The following is a 24,974-nucleotide window of genomic DNA, read 5'->3' on the forward strand; positions in this document are numbered from 1 at the left end:
TAGTCAACCAGTGATGATTATATCATTTTCTTAGCTTAGGAAAGATGTGTTTATAGTGAGAAATCTATCTCTAAAATTAATAATGCTTTATGTTGTGTGTACAAGTGGTTTTGCTACTTTTATTTTTGGAAGCTTAGATTTAGATTTGAACAGCAGTCTTTCTGGATGATAGAAATCCAGACAAGGAACACAGAATAATTGAATCCTTCAGCATGAATAGTTTTGTGCAGTGAATTATGTGATGTTTTTGTGGTGTGGACTAAAACTCAATCTAATGGAGACTGTCTAAAATAATTTTGCTTAGAATACTTACGGTCATTAATTAAGAAAGCTTCGAGCAGGCTTGATACTTGGAACATCTGGCTATGAAAGCATCTGTTGTGATGCCTAGACATCAGTTCCTGGGTAAAGTACACACTGCAGGGGACCACTCTGCATTCTGCAGGTTGAATGTGTGCTCTTTCTTTTCTATTTTTAATGATTTTTAAAAAAATTTAAGCTAAGATTAAGAAGATTCTCACACCCAGCCGAGAGAGGAGACATTTATAACCAAAGAATCTACGCTGGGTTTGAATTCAGGTGTCAGAGCTGAATACTCTATTGGAAAATCAAATCAAATCATTCGGGGGAAAGAATTCCTCTGAAGACTGTGTGTAGCAACATCATAAATGCAAGGAAAAAGAAAGAAAGATTTGCAGTTGTGCAGCGCCTTTCACGACTGCACGATGTTCCCAAAGCACTTTCCAGCCAAGAAAGTGCTTTGGAAATCACTTGTAACGTAGGAATTGCGGCAGCCAGTTTGTGCACAGCCAAGGTCCACAGACAGCAATGAGTCCAGATAACCTGTTTTTCAGCATTGGTTGAGTGATAAATATTGGCCAGGGCACTGCATTCTTTCAAAATGTGTTCAAAAGTCCACTAGAAATGCCTAACAAAGATCGTCATGAATACATTTATGATGCTGCCATACATAGCAACTGAAAGGGTTCTTGTCCACTAGATTTTAGTGTGGGTACTATGGCCATCCATTGAATCAATCGAGCTCAGAAAGAGTTAAGTTGGCCCACCGTGCCTGTTCCAGTGCTATCTCAACACAAAAGTTACCTTCTCTAACCACTGTTCTTTCCTCATTGATTTTTCTTCTTCAAGTTTTTATTTGGTTCTCTCTTTCATAGACTCATAGAATGGTTACAGCACGGAAGAAGGCCATTCGACCCATCAGGCCTGTGCCGCTCTCTGCAAGAGCACTTCAGCTAGTCCCACTCACCCGCCATTTCCCCGTAGCCCTGCAAATTATTTTCCTGCAGGTACTTATCCAACTCCCTTTTGAAAGCCATGATTGAGTCTGTCTCCACCACCCTTTCAGGCATTGCATTCCAGTTCTTAACCACTTGCTGAGTTTTTCCTCATGTCGCCTTTGGTTCTTCTGCCAATCACCTTAAATCTGTGTCCTCTGGTTCTCGACCCTTCTGCCAATGGGAACAGTTTCTCTCTATCTACTTTGTCTAGACCCTTCATGATTTTGAACACCTCGATCAAATCTCCTCTCAATCTTCTCTGCTCTAAGGAGAACAACCACAGCTTCTCCAGTCTATCCACATAACTGAAGTCTCTCAGTCCTGGAATCATTCTCGTTAAACTTTTCTGCACCCTCTCTAAGGCCTTCACATCCTTCCTAAAGTGCGGTGCCCAGAATTGGACACAATAATCCAGTTGAGGCCGAAACAGTATTTTATACAGGTTTATCATAATTTCCATGCTTTTGTACTCTATGGGGGTGATTTTGCCAATGGGGAGCTTTTGGAGGCGGGACTCCCACTTTTAGGGTTTCAGTTCCGCCTCGATCAACTTCTTGTCAACCCACGCTATTTTCCCTTGATTGACCTTGTTAAGCTCGCCCAGCTGTCAAACAGTGACATTCTCTGTAGTTTGATGAGGTCTTGAATTCAAGACCTCATCAAACCTCTTTCTTTTGCAGAAATTAGATGGTTATTGCATTGGAGAATGCAACAACCATCTGTCATCTCTACCGCGGAGGTGCGAGACTCTCCGCATACCCACCGACTGAAGCCTGCAGGAAGAAACAAAGGTAAGTACACTTTTTCTAACACTTTCCACTTACCTCAGATACTCACCTTTCCACACTTGTACCCATCAATTACCTTCACAGTGCACTTTTTCATCCCGCAGACCCCCGCAGACTCACTACTCGCCTCGGTGACCCTGGTGGGGTTTGGAGCCTTTGGGAAACCCGCACTTGTGAGGGCAAAATGGTGATAAGCTTATTTTCTGCCTGTTAACTACCTGTTAACAGGCAGTTAAGTGACTGTAATCCCTTCCCGCTTCCAAGGAGACGGGACCCAGCGCGGGTCGGCTACCCGCCTCCTGGCAAGATGGCATGGAGGCGGGTTGGGCCGGGATGGGCACCCACCCCCAAATTCTGCCATTTTCCTGGCAGTCCCGCCTCCATACCCGCCTCCCCAGGGCTGGCATGATCGTGCCCATAACCTCTATTCATGAAGCCGAGGATCCTGTAAGCTTTTTTAACTGCTTTCTCAACCTGCCCTGCCACCTTCAACGATTTGTGCACATATACCCCCAGGTCTGTCTGTTCATGCACACCCTTTAGGATTGTACCCTTTAGTTTATATTTGCTCTCTTCATTCTTTCTACCAAAATGTGTCACTCGCACTTTTCTACGTTAAATTTAATCTGCCACATGTCCGACCATTCCACCAGCCTGTCTATGTTCTCTTGAAGTCTATCACTCTCCTCCTCACTGTTCACTATACTTCCAAATTTTGTGTCAAATGCAAATTTTGAAATTGTGCCCTGTACACCCACGTCCAAGTCATTAATATATATCAAGAAAAGCAGTGGTCCTAGAACCGACCCCTGGGGAACACCACTGTGTACCTTTGTTATGATTGACTCCGTCTCTTGTGGCCATTCATTTCATATTCTAATAAACTCTAATGTGAAAAATATCTTCAAAGATCATGGGCACACAGTTCTGAGGAAAAAAATAAATGAATGCTGCCCTGTGCACCAACAAGAACCTTTTGTTTTTTGCCAATTTTTAGATCAGGAGCAGAAAGGGAAAGCACCTCGCAATTATTTTATTAAAGTCAGCAAAATCTAATGAAAAGATTTCATTAACAATGGGAGAAAGTTGCGCTTTTCTTTATACAGGTTCTTAATAATTATATTTGAATTACTGCCGTCTAGTGCTTTATGAGCCATGATTTGCTGATCGAATAATTTTAGAATTGGGAAGCCAAGGCAAAATCGTTATCCTTTTTTGTCACGTATCTTAAGAAGCTTAACTTGTACTAATCCGTGTGCTGTGTAATAGATGTCATGCTGTAGCGGGTTTAAATTGAAAATGGATTTTAGGATTTACTAAGCTAGAAATTACCGTCAGCGATTGTTATCGTACAAACATATTTAATGTGGTCGTAGCAAATTCTCTCCATTATTTTTAAGAAGCATTATCCCCTTTATTTTAATAAAGGTTAATTCCCTCCATTAAAATATTGGAGAGGAATTTGGTAGGAGTGTGTTAAGCATTCGTATGATAACCATAGTGACAGTAATTTCTAGACTGTTGATTATCATCTCTAATTTATGATTTTATGTTCTTTTTTAAAAAATGCATTTAAATTCTGCCATACTCTTGAGGCGACAATGTGGGGAAATAAAATGTCTTCAATGTGGAATGTTCAGAGAGCTAAGCTTGTCCTCCCATATGATACCATATGATGGGAATAAAACATAAAACACTCTGGGGTTGGTGGGGGTAGATTTTTGTGTTTACTGCCTGGGTGTAAAGCATTGCCTGGGCAGAAGGCAGAGACGAAAATCGGTTGGGGAGGAACACATGCCCCTAATGGACTCCTGCCCAATTTTCAAATTTAATGGATGGCGAATCTTGCAGCCACTGCTATGACTGTTTGTTCCTTCCTGCCCAATTTCCTCTATGTATTCTGCCCAGAGGAAAACCTACCACGCTGTATCTGTTTATAGTTTAAATACACACAGTATTGCTCAATTTATAGTTTATATACATATACAGTCTTACGTGATGGCTGGAAAATAATGTATTGTTAGACTGGCAAGAAACTATAATGTGATTCAGGGTCACTGTCACTCAGCAAGACTAGGCTCACGTGGAGCATTAACACCGGCACAGACCAGTTGGGCCGAATGGTCTGTTCTGTGCTCTAAACTCTAGGCCAGAATTTTAAGAGGTAAGAACGGATGGGTTGGTGACGGGGGGGAAGTGAAAGTTGAAATAATTTGTGACCCCCGACCCCAACCCGCCTCCAACCCGCCCAATTTCATCTTTCACTCAGCGGGGGGCAGGCTGCCAACCCACTGTCAGGAGGCGGGTTGGCAATTTACACATTATTATGAGGCCTGAAGCCTCTACTTTAACCTGCTTTGCGGGTTTTACTGCAGGTGGCCGGGGTTCCCGGGGCTTGGGATTCCCAGTGGCTGCAACGAGATGGCCTCAGCCTCAGGGAGCAATCCTTGTGGGCTGGGAGGAGCAGGAGTGCTTCTCCCAACCCCCCAAGCTCCCCCACCATCAGCCTGCCCCTCCCCGGGGTCGGGGATCGGACCCCCGTTCCCGGGCCTGGAAGACCACCCACCATGGATTGCGATTTGGCCCCGGGATTAGACCCCCCCCACCCCAACCATGCTGGGCCCAGCACTTGCCTGTGTTGCGGCCTCCTTCTCTGTGCTCCCCGCATGACTGGAAGCCAGCCTGTCAATCGGGCTGACTTCCGAGCGGGGAACCCGCCCTTTCCGTCACACGCACGCTGCGGAGTTAATACCCCACAGAGTGCCAGGAAACCCGAACTTCCAGATTTTCCGCCGTCTCCTGAGTGCCCGCGCATCGTGCAGGTGGGAACCCGGGAAAATCCAGCCCATATGTGATTCTACGTAAAGATGCTAAACCAACCTTTCAAGGAAAGAAGCATGCGGAGATATGATATGTGTTACCGCAGTTTCGACACTTTGACCAATTTCTTTGTTGGTACAATTTTTTTTTAGTTTAACTCTGGAAAAAATACATTCCAAAAGTTCTTGCTGCAATGTAGGATCTGTTCACCATAAATTCACCCTGTGACTAACATTGCCCACTATGGGAGAAAAATTCAGTTGTTTGCACCTCCCGTTAGTGCCTTAAGAGGGCGCTAATGGGGCGCAAAGCAACTAGTGCCCGGGCGCGGCGATACCTGCGCCGCCCGCAAAATTAACTAGACATATTACGGCGGCGCTAAACACTACCGCCACGATCTCCTGCGCCGGCAGATCGTGACGTCAGTCAAGTGCGCAACGTCCCAGTAGCGCCCGGGACCGGATATTGAGTGGCGCCCCCTGCCTTACCGCTAGCAACGACAGGTTGAGGGGAGCGTTTTGCAGTCAGAAAGGGACTGGGGGAGTGCTATTTAAAGGTGACCGCTTCCTGCCTTTTTTTGTTGGTGACATTTTTGCACCACGCATTCTGAGAGAGAGGGAGAGAAACTTCTGGAGAGATTCAATGCTGTGTAAAGGGGTTTTGGGTGCTGAGCAGCACTTTGCAGGTTCATTTTGATTTGCCCTTCCTTGCTTTGCCAGCGTTCTGAGGTAGCGCCTCGCTGCTTGGCCTTTGTGCCTTAAGACAGGTGTGAAGCGCTTGATTTAGTGCTCCAATCACCTCCAGGGGCGATAAAAGCCAAGTTTGCCGTCGGAGGCGATAATTAGCGCCAGGCGCTAAACTTTGTGCACGGCCGATAATGGCACCCCAAATGGGGTGATACTGAATTTTTCCCCCTATCACTTTTGCAGTAGGTGATTCAGATACACTGCTACCTTGTAGTGATGCCTCTTACAGAGGGATACAGTATTCCCTATTTGGAATATTCTAATTACCACCTCCAAAAAGTCATAACTGAAGCAAACTTCAGACAAATGTAGAGAGAATGTATAGCTCACACTTTGGATCTGCTCACTCAGCAGAATTACCAATATAATGTATAACCTTCAGGGTCAAAAGTCTTGGGTTATCTGCATGGCATTGATTATGCTGAGCAGACAGAAGATGCTTGTCTTAATGTCAATCGGTGCTGACTTGTTTCATGAGACATTATCACATCCGATTGCAGCCCTCAGTACAACCCATGAGAAACTACAGTCCTACCTTCAGCTGAAGGTGATCTATCAGCTTCTTTGCTGCAGAACAATTAACCATTACGTCTTCACTGCCTCTCGTTAACATTCATTTGTCTTGTCATCACATTTATGTGCTTCTTTGGAAACAGTCTCACAAATGCAGAGCGACTATCTTATCCTGAAAAAGTCAAACATGGCACAACAGATTGAAAAAAAATGAAAATGCTGGAAATGTATCATAATGAACTTCCGAAAGAGAAAGTTAGATTACTTTAACTCTAAGGTGACAACCCTTCATCATCATTCAATTACAGCGGCAACATTGTTTTTCGAAGTTCTGGTAACTGATCCCACCCAAAACATTAACCTCTCTTGAAGGCATTGATTTGATATGCTGTGCATTTCCAGCATGTTTGTTTTATTTCAGATGTCCTACATTGCCTAGTTTATTCTGTTTATGCCTCGTGCTGGTTGATCATAGGATGATAGTGACAGGGAAGGTCATCTGTAGTCAATAAGCTGGAACCCATCTCCCACGGCTCTTGTGGTGTGACTCAAGTGATGATGTAATGTGCAGCACTTGCGTGCCACCCTAGCTTAATGGTTCCTTCATGACAATTAACAGTACAATCACTTTACATTTAGAAAATCCAAAATGAATTAAAAATAGTCTCCTTTAACAGCCTTTATCATGAAAGTTATGACAAATTCCTTGGATGGGATAAAATATCCTGAATGTTAGCAGAACTGAGGCCATTCTCTCCAACTCCTGTCAAGATTCCTGTGCCTCTGACCTTCATTCCACCAGTCTCTCGAGCTGCCATCTCAAAGTGAGTCAGGACATCCTATAGACCTCGAGATCACCAACATCCTCTCCGTTACCAAATGTGTTTTCTTCTGCCTCCACAACATGCCTGCTCCTTCTCCATCGCTCCCTTTTATGCTGTGAATTCTAGTTCATGGATTTATTATCAATGCTTGACCCCTCTAAAATCTTCCTAGCTGGCGTTCATGCCTCAACCCGCCACAAGCTTCAACTCAACATCGCAGCCCACATCCTCACCTTCACCAAGTTCCACACTCCCAATACCCTTATCCTCTGCAAGCTGCACTGGTGTAATTATAGAATTTTACAGTACAGAAGGAGGCCATTCAGTCCACTGTGCCTGTGCTGAGCTATCCCATTACCACTATGCCCCCCGCGCCCACCCACCACCACCCTCTTCAAATTTGTCTTTTTCAAATAATCATTCTCTTTGCTTTTAAAATCTATTATGGATTCTGCTTCCACTAACATTTCTGATAGGGCAATCTACATCCTAACAATCTCTGAATGAAAGAAAATTAACCGAACCACTCTCTTTGTACCTTTGTTCAAATCCCTTCAGGGCCGTGCTCCTCCTAGATCTGTAACCTCTGCAGCCCTACAACCCACCCGAACTTTTCATTCCTCCGACTCTAGTACCTTGTGCACCTCACCCTCCCCCCTCGCTCCACCATGGTGGCTGTGCCTTCTGCTGTCCTGGCCCAACATTCTGAAATTTCCTCCCTAAATCCTTCCACCTCTCTACCTCCCTCTTCGCCTTTAAATTCCACCATTTTGACCAACCCCTCTTAATATCTCTTTTGGCTCAGTATTCATTTTTCTTTCTGATTATGCCTCTGTAAAGTGCCTTGAGTATTGTGTGCAGTTTTGGTCGCCTTATCTGAGGAAGGATGTTCTTGCCATGGAGGGAGTGCAGCGAAGATTCACCAGACTGATGCCTGGGATGGCAGGAATGACGTATGAGAAGAGTTTGGGTCGATTGGGCTTATACTCGCTGGAGTTTAGAAGAATGAGAGGGGATCTCATTGAAACTTATAAAATTCTAACAGGACTAGACAGACTAGATGCAGGAAGGATGTTCCCGATGGCGGGGGAGTCCAGACCCAGGGGTCACAGTCTAAAGATAAGGGGTAAGCCATTTAGGACAGAGATGAGGAGGAATTTCTTCACTCAGCGAGTGGTGAACCTGTGTAATTCTCTACCACAGAAGGCAGTTGAGGCCAATTCATTAAATATATTCAAGAAGGAGTTAGATATATTTCTTAAGGCTAAAGGGATCAAGGGATATGGGGAGAAGGCAGGGACAGGGTACTGAGTTTGGATGATCAGCCATGATCTCATTGAATGGCAGAGCAGGCTCGAGGCTCCTGCTCCTATCTTCTATGTTTCTATGTTTCTATGGAATGTTTTGCTATGCTAAAGGCACTAAAGGTGATGGTCTCTAATTACTGGCTCACCGTACAGTGGAAATAGTTTCTCCGGATTTACTTCATCCAAACCTCTGAATACCTCTATTAGATTATCTCTTCCCCTTCTTCATTCAAGATCCCCAGTTTCTCTAGTCTGTCCTAATAACTAATGCCCCCTCATTCCTAGTGTCATCTCAGTGAATCTCTTCTGCATCATCTGCATGGCCTTGGTATTCTTCCTCAAGTAAGGATGCAATATTCTAGCTGTGGCCTAACCAATGATTTAAAGAAGTTTAGGTTTACCTCTTTGCTTTGATAAGCCAAGCGTTGAGGTGGGTTTTAAAAACCTGTAGATTGCAGAAGAGAGCATGTGGGAGGTAAGGAATTTCAAAGTCTTAAGGTCCTGGCAAGGAATGAGATATACAAGGAGATAGTGTGATGAGTCTTGATTTCAATGTAGGGAGGAGGAGGAGCAGGTAAAATGGTGTTTAAAAAAAATGATTTGAGAACTGACAGACAGTGAAAAGTGACAGTAATATTTGTGCACTGAAGTATGATAACACACCACCTTCTTCGTATTTTAGAAGAGCAGGGTGTTATCACGTTCCAAGGGTTCTGTTACATTTGTATGGGCCAATAATGGTTGATTAATGGAGCAGACTACAGCAGAAAACAGCGCAAGGTGACCTTCAATCAGTAAGGCATGCTGCAGCTGAAAATTTAAAAGAAAATGACTGTGAAAGAAGACAGCTTGTGCGCGGCCAAAACGCAACAACTTTTTCAAGAAAGGAAGGGGGAAAAGCCGTATGCTTCGGCAACAATTTCTTTTTAAGTTTCTGAACTGCATGGAGAATGGGCTTTGGCGAGAACATCCATTTTTCTGGCAAGAATTTTTAGATTTGAATCATGAAATTTTACAGCACAGAAGCGGCCCATTTATGCCTGCCCCAAATCTCTGAAAGAGCTATTTACTTAGTCCCATCTCCCTGTTACTTTTCCATATCTTCTTAAATTTTCCTTTTCAAATACTCACAGCCACTCAAAGTTCAAAGCTGTTAAGGATCTTGTTTCCATCATTATTTCTGGTATGGTATTGAATGTCTTAACAGCTCTCCCAAAAATTATATTTAATTAAAAATTATATCTTAAATTTATGCTCTCAAGTTACTGATTCACTGCCCAGTGGAAATAATATATCTCTATTTACCTTATCAAAACCACTCATAGTTTTGAACACCTCTGTGATCTCTTTACCTTCTCTGTTCTACTGAAAAGAGTCCCAGTTTCTCTAGTGTCTCATCAACAAGTTTCTAATCCCTGATTTGTTTCTCCCTTCCCTATATTTTTCATAGTTCTTCAGGTCCACGTGACTGACTGTAACTCACCACAAGGAGGCAGCAGGTAGCATTCAGGTGAAAAATGTTCTTTATTTGCTTCCGCTCTGCAGAGAGATGCTGCAGCCTCCACGAGGCATTTAAAAAAAAATAAGATGTCTTGGTGTTGTGCTACACATTATGCTCCACATTGGGCCTTTTAAGAGGAATGTATGTGATCTCTGCATGCTGTGTACCTCTTGCAAAGAAAAGGGATGATGATCTGCTCCCAGACCTCTACCAGCTCCTAAGGGAGATAAGAGAAATCTGACTGGGGAATGAAACACTTTTCCATTTTTGCACTTCATCCCAAGATCTTAAAAGGATTAGATGCAGAGTTAAACTTCCGTCCATTCTGTCCCAACAATGTCCTACAGATCTAATCTCAAGAGAATGCCCTTTGTCTTCCGACTGCACCAGTGTGGGGCACCAGTGGGATGTTTCATCTCCTCGATCAGTCACCCCTATGCCCTGTCTTAAAATGTTGGTGAATTTAATATTGAAATAGCAGCCAGATTAGCGCTGTGGACCTGCATCCACCAGAAATTAAGTTGATGCTGCCCCAGAATTTCATGTAGGTTGCTTATGGCTAGCAGAGGAGGGGGGGTGCGGGGGGAAATGCTTTCATCCCGTCAGCCTGGGCTGGATTTGAGCCCAGATAGCCAAGGTGAAAGGACAGCATTCTTTCAACAAGTCCAGTCCCTCATGGTCAGGTATCCTTACTTAAACACTGAGGGCAATTTTGACTTTAGACGTTAGTGTAAAACACGCAATATTGGCTAATTGGCGTCAATGGAAACGAAAGTCGGGAGAGGTGTATAACGGGTGGCCGCGCCAATATTGCCCATTTTACTCCATCATCTACAATCAACATTATCCACACTAGGTGATGGCATTGAGCATATATAGCATGAGAAGTTAAAATTAGTGAGCACAGTCTCAGGTTCCTTTTAATATAGCTTCCTATTAGATACATGCATTTGGCTCTGCCGTGAGCTATCATCTTGTTTAATTTTAAGGTTATCTAGGGGAGAAAAATACTTAGGTTAAAATTACTTGTGTGAGGAAAACCATTTTTCATTTAGAACATTTACCCCAAGGCAATTTGAAATGATTTCATTCCAGCATTGTCTTAGAGGTATAAGAATTTTTGCAGTACCAATCAATTTTAATTATGCCTTTGGATGAATGTCTAATTTCTTCATCTTGGGTTATGCCCTGTTCCAATATTGGTATAACCCATTACTTTCTTTAAAAAAAAATCCTTTCAGTTTTCTCTCCTTTGTTCTTAGTGGTGCTTTATCCATGGGTACAGTTCAACAGGTGCCTTGTCCAAACAGCTCTTCTTCAAGTCCCATCCTGGACAGTTATTCCAGTTCCTGTATCTGGGGATATTGGATTATCTGAACGCAGCAAATATAGGAAAATCAGGAAATTGGGAATAGCACATGCCCATAAGGGAGCCCGCTTGATTTTTCATCCATTTAAGTTAATAAAAGAAAGAAAGACTTGCATTTATATAGCGCCTTTCACAACCACCGGATGTCTCAAAGCGCTTTACAGCCAATGAAGTACTTTTGAAGTGGAGTCACTGTTGTAATGTAGGAAACGCGGCAGCCAATTTGTGCACAGCAAGCTCCCACAAACAGCAATGTGATAATGACCAGATAATCTGTTTTTGTTATGTTGGTTGAGGGATAAATATTGGCTAGGACATCGGGATAACTCCCATGTTCTTCTTCGAAATAGTGCCATGGGATCTTTTACATCCACCTAAGAGAGCAGATAGGGCCTTGGTTTAACGTCTCATCCGAAAGACGGCACCTCCGACAGTTAATGGATGAAAAAGGTGGCAAGTTCTGTTGGGATGTATGCTCATCCCCACCTGATTTTCCATATTCACTGCACCTAAGCCCCAGGTACAGAAACAGGAAAGTCCTCCTCACAATCTCAATAGTCTATTTTACCATGGGGAACATCAAAGTCAAGTGTGGTGCTGTCCTCATCTGAGATCCACTCACTGGACAACAAACAAAAGTGGGAACTCGGGATGATTTTTCTCCTTCCTGTCCCAGGAGTGCTTAGAAAGAAAGATAGGCTTGCATTTATATAGCGCCTTTCATGACCGTCAGAATGTCGCAATAAAGTACTTTTGAAGTGTAGGAAACGTGATAGCCAATTTCCACCCAGCAAGGTCCCACAAACAGCGACGAGATAATGACCAGATAATCTGTTTTATTGGTGTTGGTTGATGGATACATATTCAGCAGGCTACCAGGGACAACTCCTCTGCTCTTCTTTGATTAGTATCTTGGGATCATTTACATGCACCTGAGAGGGCAAAAAAGGCCCCGGTTTTAACAAAATAACAACAGAAAATGCTGGAAAAACTCAGCAGGCCAGGCAAATTAGAGTCAACGTTTTGGGTCAAAACCCTTTATCAAGGCTGAAGAGGCACAGGGAATGAAATAGATTAAGAGGCCAGGCTGGGAGAGAACAAAAGAGAAGAAGAGACATTAAGAGGTATTCAAAATGAGACAAGATGGTGATAGGACTAGTGGAGGCAAAAGACGGCTCTAGATTAGGTGTGAAATGCGCTGGCAGAATGGGAGACAGCTGCCATGTGGGAGAGAGAAAAAAAAGGAAAGAGGGCGGGGGAGATAAACCAAAACAAAGGTGTGAATAAAAAAATAAGTGAAAATGTAATAGGGGCCAAGGTTATGATCTGAAATTGTTGAACTTGATGTTGAGTCCGGAAGGCTGTAAAGTGCCTAATCGGAAGATGAGGTGCTGTTCCTCGAGTTTACGTTGAACTTCCGTGGAACAATGCAAGAGGCCAAGGACGGTGAGGTCCGAGTGGCAATGGGGCGGTGAATTAAAATGAATGGAGGTGTTCCGCAAAGCGGTCACCCAATCTGCGTTTGGTCTCCCAATGTAGAGGAGACCGCATCGTGAGCAGCGAATACAGTATACTACATTGCAAGAAGTACAAGTAAATCGCTGTTTCACCTGGAAGGGGTGTTTGGGGCCCTGGACAGTGGGAAGGGGGGAGGTATAAGGACAGGTGTTACATCTCCTGCGCTTGAACGGGAAGGTGCCAGGCGAAGGGGAAGGGCTGTTGGGGGTGATAGAGGAGTGACTAGGGTGTCTCGGAGGGAGCGGTCCCTACGGAATGCTGAAAGGGGAGGGGAGGGGAAGATACGTTTGGTGGTGGGATCACTTTGGAGGTGGCGGAAATGGCAGAAATTGCTATCGTACCCGGTTTTAACATCTCATCTGAAAGACTACACCTCTGATAATGCAGCACTCCCTCAGTACTGCACTGGAGTGTCAGCCTAAATTATGTGCTCAATTCTCTGAAGTGGGGCTTGAACTCACAGCCTTCTGTCTGCAAGGCAAGATTACTACTACTGAGCCACAGCTGACACCCATACCACTGAGTCAAGGCTGACAACCTAAGGCCAAATGTGAAGCTCCAAGCACCCCCTGTCTCAGACCATTACAGCATTGCAAAAATCAAGAAGGTCTGTGAGCTATCACTTTACATATTCACTGAGAATTCTCCGTTCGTTCCCCTCCTTCCCAACCCAGTCTGAGCGTTACATTGTTAACTGCATTAATGTAATTCTAACTGAATGAATTGCTCCCAATGGACTTCTGAATGTCAGGGCTGTCATGCAGATTAGCTCATTCAATATACTGTACCATTGTGAGCTCACTTGTTGCAGTCCATGCCTTCTTTGCGTGACTGCAAAACTAATCTCTAATAGGGAAAAGCATTTTCACCATAATGGGTGATAGATACTTCACAGACAGTGTGCCATGTGGTAAATTCTTTGCTGCCTGAAAATTGAACTTTTCTTTGGTGGGTAATGGGAAAAATCCAAACTTCAAATGCCGGCTGAGTTGAAAGCACTCTCCTCTGTGAATCAGAAGGTTGTGGAATCGAGTCCTACTCAATTATTTGAACACATAATCGGAATTCACACTGCAATACAGAACGGAGGGAAATCTGCATTAAGAATATAAGAACATAAGAAATTGGAGCAGGAGTAGGCCATACGGCCCCTCGAGCCTGCCCCGCCATTAAATAAAATCACGGCTGATCATTGACCTCAACTCCACTTTCCCGCCCGATCTCCATATCCTTTGATTCCCCTGGAGTCCAAAAATCTATCTATCTCAGCCTTGAATATACTCAAAGACTCATCATTCACAGCCCTCTGGGGTAGAGAATTCCAAAGATTCACAACCCTCTGAGTAAAGAAATTCATCCTCATCTCAATCTTAAATGGCCTACCCCTTACCCTGAGACTATGCCCCCTAGATCTAGACACTCCAGCCAGGGGAAACAACCCCTCAGCATCTACCCTGTCAATCCCCTTCAGAATTGTTGGTCCTTCACATGAAGCATCAAACCAAGGACTCACTTGCCTGTTCAAAGGGATGTTAAAAATTTTATGGCATGGTTTCCTACATTTAAAAAGAGTCACCGTATTCACAGTAATTTTTTTATAATTCATTCTCGGTGTTGCTAGCTAGGCCAGCATTTATTGCCCATCCCTAGTTGCCTTTGAGAAGGTGATGGTCGGTCTTCTACTTGAGCCGCTGCAGTCCATGTGGTGCAGGTACTCCAGCAATGCTGTTAGGTAGGGATTTCCAGGATTTTGACCCAGCGACGATAAATAAATGATGACATATGTTCAAGTTGGTATGATGTGTGACCATGGCTACAAGAGTGACTGGGTACTCTGTGACAAGTGGCTCATCTACTGACCCTTCAAGAACTCTCAAGAAGCTCAACATCCTCCAACACAGGGCAGTTTGCTTGATCGATGCCATGCCACTGGATTCAATATCCACCCCATTCATCACCAGCAGCAGTGGCTACAGTAGATAGAACCTGCTGTGTGCACTGTAGCAACTACCAAGATTACTTTGACAACTCCTCACCTTGTGGCCTCCACTACCAAGTAGGATAAGGGCAGCAATGTCATGGGTACACCCTCACCCCCGGGTCACAGACCATCCTGACTTGGACATAAATCACTCGTCCAACATCGTGGCTAGGTCAATATCCTGGAATTCCCTACCTAACACCAATGTGAGAGCACCATCACCACAAGGACTGCACTACTTCAAGGAGAAGGGACATCCAAGGCTGGGCAATAAATGCAACATCGCCAGTGCTGTCCAGTGTTCCAAGAACAAATAGAAAAAAGACCACCGGTTCAGCTTAACAAGGAGGACAGTTTACACCATGAGAAAAGATAAATAATTTCACTAATAAACTTCCTCAACTTCTTTGAGGAAGTGACAGTCTAAGTTGAATGGGTCAATCCTACGACATGGTGTGCCAAGATTTCCAAAAGGCATTTGACAAAGTTCCACACAAAGGCTATCAATTAACAACAACAACAACAACTTGTATTTATATAGCACCTTTAAAATAGTAAAACATCCCAAGGTGCTTCACAGGAGCATTATAAAACAAATTTGACACCGAGCCACATAAGGAGATATTAGGGCAGATGACGTAGGTTTTAAGGAGCGTCTTAAAGGAGGAAAGAGAGGTAGAGAGGCGGAGAGGTTTAGGAAGGGAATTCCAGAGCTTAGGGCCTTGGCAGATGAAGGCACGGCCACCAATGGTGGAGCAATTGAAATTGGGGATGCTCAAGAGGCCACAATTAGAGGAGGGTTGTGGGACTGGAGGATTTTACAGAGATAGGGAGGAGTGAGACCATGGATGAAATTGAAAACAAATTTAGACTTAAAGCTATAAGGATTCAGAGTTAATCTCGGAGCTGGATAATAAAATGGCTGAAGATTAGAAAAGAACAAGTATTTGTTAGAGGAGTTTGTCATTGTAAGGATGGGGCAAGTTCTGAGTGGGACTCCCACCCACTCAAGGCTCAGCGTTGGAACCACTACTGTTTCTAATTTACATCATGACTTGTGAATTAGACATAACACCAAACTTGGAAGAGCAGCGGAACTGAAGGAGGCAGTTCAGAAATTGCACAAGGAACTGGGCAAAATCGATCCTGACTGTTACATCAGATAGCATCAGCCCATGCCTGCAGCACGGACTCCACTGGAGTTTGTGGAGTCAGTGTGAGGACATCTCATTTGCACGGGACTGGTAGGCACCTGTGCTACTATAGGCATAGCTGCCAAAAATCTGGTGCCTGCCTGCCATTGCCAGGAAAGTAATTTGGGATAACAACAGAAAACGCTGGAAAAACTCAGCAGGCCAGGGCAGCATCCGTGGAGAGAGAAACGGAGTTAACGTTTCAGGTCGATGACCCTTCATCAGAACTTTGGGATGTCTTGACAATGTGAAAGGTGCTCTATAAATGCAACTTCTTTCATTTTTTTTAATGTTGTTGCAGCTTTGTATGTAACTTTGGTTTGGCTTGCATGAAAGCAATTAGTATTAGCCCTAATAATTTGCACAAAAAACCTTTAAGGAATTATCAATGCGTTTTAACAAAACATTTATCGAAGATTTATCACTACGTACAAACAGTATGGTGTATAATGAAAAGTTTATTTTTGTTACAAATAAAATATTACATTGATATGAATAGGGAAAGTATGTTTCTTTAAATGTCAGATGCAGAAAATTGAGCATCATTTTTAACTAGGGGCCATTGCTTAGTTTCATGCGATGCATTCTGGGAAGAATCATGCCATTACGACCAACTTAACAAAGTTGTCTATAATGATCTGATTCTTCTTCCTTTATAACTAACTGTTTTCGCAGCTGTACTGCAAAGCATTTTAGGGAATATTATACCATAAACATTGTTCAGCTATATACTTGAAGACATAGTGAGACCATTGTTCCCAAAATACATTGCATCAAAGAAAAGTAATGGCCTTCAAATGGTGTGAAAAATGCAACGTTCCAAGTTGGATTTCTCTGCAACATGACACCACGTATTCTACATACTTGGCTCTTGATTTTGTTTTCCTTAATAAACTGTTGATTTAAGAAAAAAAAAGTATATGGCAGAGATCCATCTTAGACTTTTACAGCGAGTCTGTTTATTCAGATCCAATCTCCATTCGCAGTTTATTCAGATAAGAGAACATAATGTGAATAGGATACATTTGGTAACATTCATGAGGCAGGTGGTACATTTCAGACTGGATTTAAGGATGAGAAGAGGTCATTCAGTCCCTCCAACCAGCACTGCCAATGAAGGTCCTCTCTGAGAACCTGAATTGTTTACTTCTCATTTCCTTTTTTGTCCTGTGCCAAGCCAATACCATCTACAAATGCATTGAGTGAATCCTTCACATCGCTCTGCACAAAAGAAGACTGTGGACAAGGTTTGGATCCAATTATTTTGGCTCTGGAATCTGTAACATACGTAGAGGTCAATGAAACATCTGTTATGAAGAAATTGAAAGAATTAAATGTTTTGAGGTCATCTGGACAAAGCATGAATTCTTATATATGCTTCATAGCGTGTTAGTGTCACTTTCTAGAACTTATTTTCTGTTGACCTTGCACAATCTAAGATTATTTGTTTATATAACCATTGGTATACAACAACAACTTGGATTAATATAGTTTCATTCTATAACACAGACAATATCTGAAGACATTTTAGAGACGGAGGAGAAAAAATAGGAATAGAGAACAGAACAGATGCCGACTTTTGGCGGGAGAGAATAGGAAGGGCAACTGATGGCTTATTTGAAAAGAATGCTAAATGTGGAGAGAAGAGGGGAGGCAGGGAATGGGCAGAGGCACTAAGGGCTCTGCCACCATTGGTGAGGTAAAGGGAGAGGAGATGCACAAAAGACCAGAGTTGGAGGACCAAAGGATACCGAGTAAGACACAAGGCTGGAGAAGGTTGCAGAGATATGATGGGTCAAGGCCATGGAGGGATTTAAACCTAATGAAGAGGATTTTAAATTTAATACTCCGCTAAGATACCTCAATCATTGCCTTAGAGATGATGCCATTAAAATGCATTGTGATATTTCTTTTCAACCACACTCATAAGAACATATGGAATAAGAAATTACCATCCAGCTATGCAAGCCTGCTCCTTCCACGCAGCATCTACCCTATGATGGACTCTACCTCAGCTAGAAGGAAAGTTCTGAATAAATACTACCTGATCCCCAAGGATAGTCAAGCAAAACTGCAGAATAAACAATCCATCCTGTCACTATTATTAAACCTTGGCCTGATGCCCTCCACAGACATGTTTCTGTCTGAGCAGATTGCTGAATGAATGTCACTGAAGACCTGGATCTGAGTACAGTACAGTTTTTGTTGTATCCAAATGATAAGATGAGTAGTGATCAATAAAGCACTAATGTGCAAGATCGTTGGCTCCAGACACTTCACGGTGAAAACAATATTGCCACTGATACTGGAGAATCTACAGGCATAGAATGCCTCCACAGATTTTGCATCCAAATGTTGCTGAGATAAAAACAACCCTTTGAGTATTGAATTTGCTTTGCTGCTTTCAAATGCCCTTGTGTTTTCTATAATATAATGCTCCAAAAGTGCCTTTCTGTAAATGTTTAATGATCTCTATGAAGAATGGAAAGTCCACAGTCACAGGACATTCAGTCCAATAATTTCTGAATAAATCTTTTTTCTTATCCGTTTTGTTTGCTGCTTTTCCCATCCACTTCCTTGGGTCCTCCACAGCAATGTACCATTTTCCTGACCGAAGAGATGGTTGTGCCAAATTAGATCAATCCCAAGTATGTGGATGACATCAGTAGATGTCAACTTGCATTTTTTTCTTCCTTTTTTCAACCTCCATCTGTGGGAAATGGGTTCAATGAAATTGAAGATAAACCAATCAATTTATAAGATCGCTGGGTCTTTAATCCTATTCAGGTCACTTTTTCAGCAGCACCTGTGCAAATTTGTTGATCTTCTACGTTGGGAGTGTCCAAGTATTTGGAGAGGTGGGCTGGATCTGCATGGCATGACCATTGAGTGGGCAACATATTATTAAAACGCTTCTGAGTCAAGCAGAGTCCTGATTGAACACCATCATTTTCAATAAACATTTTCAAAATCCGAGCCCCATAGACTAAAAATCCACATTCCTCATGTACTAAAAATCCAAGCCACCAATATGTAAACAATTAATGCATCCATACACCAAAAATCTCTTCCGCCATATACTAAAAATTCCATCCCCTCATACATTGAATATCTAAGCACACATAAACATCAAACATCTACCCTCTCCGCCGCCCACCCCCTCCACAACAAACACTAAAAAGCAAGGCCTAGAGATTCCAGTACGCTGAAAACCTGCTGGTGCCACCGCGGGTCGCAGTTAACGGCCGCCCAAATTCATAGCGCAGGCAGCAACGGTATTTTGGTGCTGCCTACTAATTTAAATTAGCGCAGCGTTAAACTTACCTATTGCAGGAGGCCCAATGTAGCATGGCCCTGGTGTCCCTGGAGCAAGAACAGCGTTATCTTAAAGTTAGCCTGTAATTTTACAAAGCACTGTCAGTCCCTTAAAGGGGGAGCTGCCTTCTAAAATGAAAAAAAAAATCATTTAAAAATGGCACTTTTTAGCCCTTGGAGCTCAACTTCCTTCTGAAAAAAAAATCATACCCAAATGGTAGTCTTTAGCTCTTAAAGCTGAATTGCCTTCCGCACCTAATAAAAATGGTAAAAGTGCTTCAGCACTAACACAAATGGCTCAACAAGCCAGGGAAGGGACACTCAGGGTCTTGCATGCAGCACTCCAGCTTTGTGCAGGGAGTCAACACTGCAAGAGTGATCCTCTACCCACAGGGACTAGGAGGCCCTCCAGAAAGAAGGATGTGGGACCAGATCACCGAGGCCGTCACTGCCAGCAGTGTTGCCCCCACGACCTGGCTCCAGTGCATGACCCCACCCCCCCATCACTCACCTACCAATAATCTGTACCAAATACAAGGCACACCTCCCATTCCTAGTTTCATCTCACCCCCTTGGAGGAGACGGTGCTGGCCATTCTTGGCAGGGACATGGCTGAGTCCTTCACCAGCGGCGAGGCTGAAAGGACACAAGATGCTGATGTCCTCATACGTTATCCTTCTTCTCACATCCCACTTCCCCCTCATCCCACAACATCTTCCAATTTACAAGGCGCACGTGGTGTAAGCATGCACCTCTTGCTTCCCCGTCCTCCCCTCACATAGAAAGAGAAATATAGAAGATAGGAGCAGGAGTAGGTCATTCGGCCCTTCGAGCCTGCTCCGCCATTCAATGAGATCATGGCTGATCATCCAAATTCAGTACCCGGTCCCTGCTTTCTCCCCATACCCCTTGATCCCTTTAGCCTTAAGAAATATATCCAACTCCTTCTTGAATATATTTAATGAATTGGCCTCCACTGCCTTCTGTGGTAGAGAATTCCACAGGTTCACCACTCTCTGGGTGAAGAAATTCCTCCTCATTTCTGTCCTAAATGGCCTACCCCTTAGCCTTAGACTGTGACCCCTGGTTCTGGACTCCGCGACCATCGGGAACATCCTTCCTGCATCTAGTCTGTCCAGTCCTGTCAGAATTTTATAAGTTTCAATGAGATCCCCACAGCATGTCTACCCTTGTGCCATTCTCTTTCACACACCCAAGAAATCCAGCCTGCCTAGCCAGTGGTTGACCAAGAAAAGGGAGAGGAGAGTGAAGAAGAAGAAACACCATCACTTGATTTCACACTCCCAGCCACCAGCACCTCAGGGTTGTCCTGCAAGGCCATTTGCAGTGTTCCCCACTGAAAGTCAGCAGCCACTGGGGTAGCATTGCATAACATCACTAAGATAGGCAAAGGCACACACAAGACAGTTATTAAGGGAATGCACAAGGGTGATTAGTTGATTTCTTGATGTCATAATTGATGGATCGATGCATAAAGTTGGATTGGAAAGTTTGCTTTGTGGTGGCTTTTATTTCAGCATTGTGGCCAAGAGGCCACTGTGATGGTCAGTAACAGAGGGAAGATAAGGTGTGGGACAAATGTTGAAAGGGGAATTGGGGCTGTGGTCACTGGTACCGCAGGCGGATGATTGCATCCCAGATATCCCAGCTAGAAAGGGGCTGGCTGAGTTGTATCCTTCCTTCCGCTTCCTCCTCTTCTGCTTCCTCCTCTTCTGCATCTTCCTCTTCTGCATTTTCCTCTTCCCTCTGCGAGTCGATGCTGGAAATCTGAAATAAATGCAGAAAATGCTGAAAATACTCAGCAGTTCAAGCAGCATCTCGACCTGAGACGTGAACTCTGTTTTTCTCTTCACGGATGTGTATTTACAACATTTTCTGTCTTCCTTTACCATCTGAAGCCTTGCAAGCATCCAGCAGCACTCCCTGCACTCATTAAAAACTTTTAACATCTTTTGGACCAAGCCATTACTTCAATAAAATATAACAAAAAAATTCCAAAAACGTAAATGCAAACTTATCTGAAAGATGTGTGCGTCCCTTTAAGTAGCGCTGACAAGTGTCTCTGTAGGTCTGCTCCATGCACATTTTTCTGAGCATGCTTTGGACCCAGCTTTAAAGTGAGCGAAGAGGTGGCATTTTGCAGATGTGGTGTCAAGTTGGCGTTGCACGCCAACTGACGTCACGCTCTGCTGATTTGCATTTCTTGGGCAGCGCTGCTAATGGCAGCACTATGGTCCTCACTAAGATGTCGGCTGCTAAGTCCTGCACCAGAGGCGGGCGGAAGTGAGGCAGCCGCCATTTCTTTTTCAGAAACAGGCCTCAACGGAGAGCGATAAGTCTGCAAATTTCTAGGCCCAAGTCTCTTAATGCTCAAGAGAGCCAATTTTAACTGGTGGCAAGTGGCGAGAATGGGGCTGGTGGAGCAAACTCAGGCTCGTCGTGGCTCTCAGATGTGAGGCCTGAGTCATTGTAACTCCCAGGACTTGTTTAAGAATGCCAAGCCTGACTCCAACCCAAACTCGGCATCAATCACGGCCATGTTGGCAGGCGGGAGTCGGACGTGTGTGACCCAGCGGTCAGATAAGTGGCGATGGAGGGTGGGGGGGCGGGGTGGTAAATAATCGTGGTCATGGGGCCCGGAGGAGCACTTTTCCGTCCTCTTCTGGTCATGCTGCTCCTTCGCGTCCGATGCTTCTGGTGAATGAGTCTTGTAAGGATTTTAACCCCGCCCCCCACCCACGCGTCTCATTTTCATTGGTTATGGGGGTGTTAAAATTGGGGCTAATGATGCTATGCCTCATTTACCTATTATTCTTCACTTCCTGGCCTAGTCTGCTTCCCCTGTCCTGTGCTAACACTTGGCCTGATCTACTGACTGCTTACTTCGCTGCCATCTCTGATGCCATCACTGATACTATTGCCACTCCCACTGTAATCGCCAGTCTTTACGCTTGTGCTGCACCTGCCAGTGACATGTCCTCCTTGTCCACTACTATCTGGGAGGAGCGTCATGAAGTGCACAATGCTAGTAACACTGGGAGCTTGCTAAGAAAGAGCCAGGATTTATTATCCTTTACACAATGTGAAAGCTTCGGCTTCTTTAAACTCCCAGGAAGACTGGAAAAGGCTGCTTCCCAAGTGGATACGACAAAAACTCTTCCCACCTTGGTCTACTGTACTGGTCAGGAAGCAGCCTCCTTGAATCCTCAAGGTATGGGAAATTTGAGCAGCTCAGGCTGATAGTCTTCCTTGCACACAACCCTGCAAAGAAGAACAGAACTATAAACCAGGTGAAGAGTTCACGGATCTAATCCAGCCCACGGACTGAATATTGGGCAGTACCACTCCTGATACTTGTCAAGGTAACCAAATAAATAGCAGCATAACTTCCAGGACATAATCCTCCTACTAGATGCTTATGTAATTATATGAAATATAAAGGCATATTTTACAATTTGACCTCTCACCGTGGTGCTCGTGCATCAGAACCCTTTGAGAGAACCACTTTAGCCCTATATCTTTATTCCTGTTCTGCTCAGTCTTTGAGCAGCACATGTTTTAACTTGTTGATTCTTTAAATTCCAGTCAGGCGCTGGACAAATGAATAACAGCATTACCTTCTGGAAGCAATCCTTCTGTTGCATTCAGATGTAATTACATAATATATAGTCTTAAACACTACAGGGCCACCTCGTGTTATTTGGATCTTCATAGGTTATATTTTCAGTAAAAATGACTGTCATCAATGAGTCAGTAAGATTTCTGAATATTTTAAGCAGATAGTTTATTTCAGCAACTGGCATGCTCCCTTTTTTGGCGCTGATTGTATCTAAAGGGTATCAATTTTGAGCTGTCCTACTTTATTCAAGGTTCAAATTTATTCAACTGCTCATTGAGCATAGGAAGTGATTGCAGGGCACAGTAATGAGCTTGTCATCTCAGGCACGGTGACTGAATGACCATGCTTGAGGTAGATGTGAATGACATGTGCTGTACCTTGTAAAATGACTGTTAAGCCCTGTTTAATTAAATGTAATATTCAGTCTGGATTATTCCTTTAAAATAATTGAGGTAAAATTTAATATACAGTTGCAGCAATTCATCTTGTATGTTTGCTCTTCTGCACATTGCCTATTTTCAGTAGATCGATAGATTTTTGAATATTAAGGGAATCAAGGGATATGGGGATAGTGCAGGAAAGTGGTGATGAGGTAGAAGATCAGCCATGATCTTATTGAATGGTAGAACAGGCTGGAAGGGCCAAATGACCTACTCCTGCTCCTATTTCTTATGTTCTTATGCTATGTTCAGTAGATATCCAAATTGGACAATTGTGTTTTTTCACTTCGAATTCTGCCAGAAGATTAAAATTTTCTTTAAAAATTTTACATAAATACATAATACAGGAAACTTTGTGCTATCCGGCACCGACGGGGCCGAGCTGTTGCCGTTCCCTCAAAACTGCCGGACACTCCAGTGCTAATGTTGAAACATATGGAGATTTTCAGCTCCGTGTGAATCAACAAACCCTGTTGCTTAGCAACAGCTTCTAAACAGTCGGCAAGCGTCTCTGTAGCGTCTCTAGCTGAAGCTGTTGCTTAGCTACAGACCTTGCAGAGCTTGACTGTTGAGAAAAAAGAAACGAAAAGAAAAAAAATGGCTCCTGATTTTTGCCGGTGGCTCGAGCTTGCCGGACGGTTCGCCTCCGGATAACACAAAGTTTCCTGTATATAGTTAACATTTATAAAATAAAAAACACAAGGAGTTGAGGGACGGAAACTAAAGTGGAATATTAGTGGATTTTCAATTTAAGTCTTTACTCCTGTTTATTGCCAGCAAAATGCTTCTGATCAAAGAAAAATCATTCTTAGTAAAATAGACTTTTCATTGACTCTTTCACAATGAAGAAGTTAATTCCATTCACCTCATGTTTCCTTGACAATGATGGACGATCTTAATACGTGCTTTAAGAATTCATTTAATAGGGTTCTGTATACATTTTCAGGCTATGTCAGAAGGTCGTCACCATTTTTATAAATTGGCTTTGACTAAAATCTATATCCTGGGTAAATATTTATTACAAATCTGCTGGGTTTTTCAGTCAGCGCAGCAGGTTACCATGTTTGGTTGATGAAGTCGATTTATAAGACTGATTCTTGAACAAAATTAATCTAAATTACAACAAGAATCAAATTTGTATTGAGATATGCTGTTACCATATTTACAGAAAGATTTGGGCCAGAAAGGAAACAGAAGAACAGCTAAGGTGATTTCTTGAGACTCAGTTAATATCTATATGGGGAGGGAGTAAGGAGGGGCATCATCCAAGTTTAAAAAACAATTGTGGGAATTGGTAAAGTGAATGTAGTGAGGTAATTGTACAAGAGTCAGACATCAGAATCAGAGGATGTATTTATTTAAAAATTCATTAATAAGGATGTGGGCATCGTTAGCAAGGCCAGCATTTATTGCCCATCCCTAGTTCCCCTTGAGAAGATGGTGGTGGGACTTCCTCTTGAACTGCTGCAGTCCATGTGGTGAAGGTACTTCCACAGTGCTGTTCAGTAGGTCGCTCCAGGATTTTGACCCAGCGACTTTGAAGGAACGTCGATATATGTTCAAGTCGGGGTAGTGTGGAGGGGAACTTGGTAGTGATGGTGTTCCCATGCACCTGCTGCCCTCGAGCTTCTAGGTGGTAGAGGTCCTGGGTTTGGGAAGTGCTGTTGAAGCTAAGGAAGACTCGAGCTCCATTTAATGAATGGAATATTTAAACAGGATGC

At 43.4% G+C, this 24,974-nt stretch overlaps 1 protein-coding gene across 7 annotated transcripts in view; it reads left to right on the forward strand.

Moving 5' to 3' along the window:
* adgrb1a (adhesion G protein-coupled receptor B1a) overlaps window positions 1-24,974 on the forward strand; it is a 658,584-nt gene that overhangs the window by 125,787 nt on the left and 507,823 nt on the right. The gene's annotated exons all lie outside the window — the stretch shown is intronic.

Source organism: Somniosus microcephalus, chromosome 7 (assembly GCF_052327205.1).
Source record: "Somniosus microcephalus isolate GS21.2 chromosome 7, FLI_Smic_1.0, whole genome shotgun sequence".
Taxonomy (NCBI): domain Eukaryota; kingdom Metazoa; phylum Chordata; class Chondrichthyes; order Squaliformes; family Somniosidae; genus Somniosus; species Somniosus microcephalus.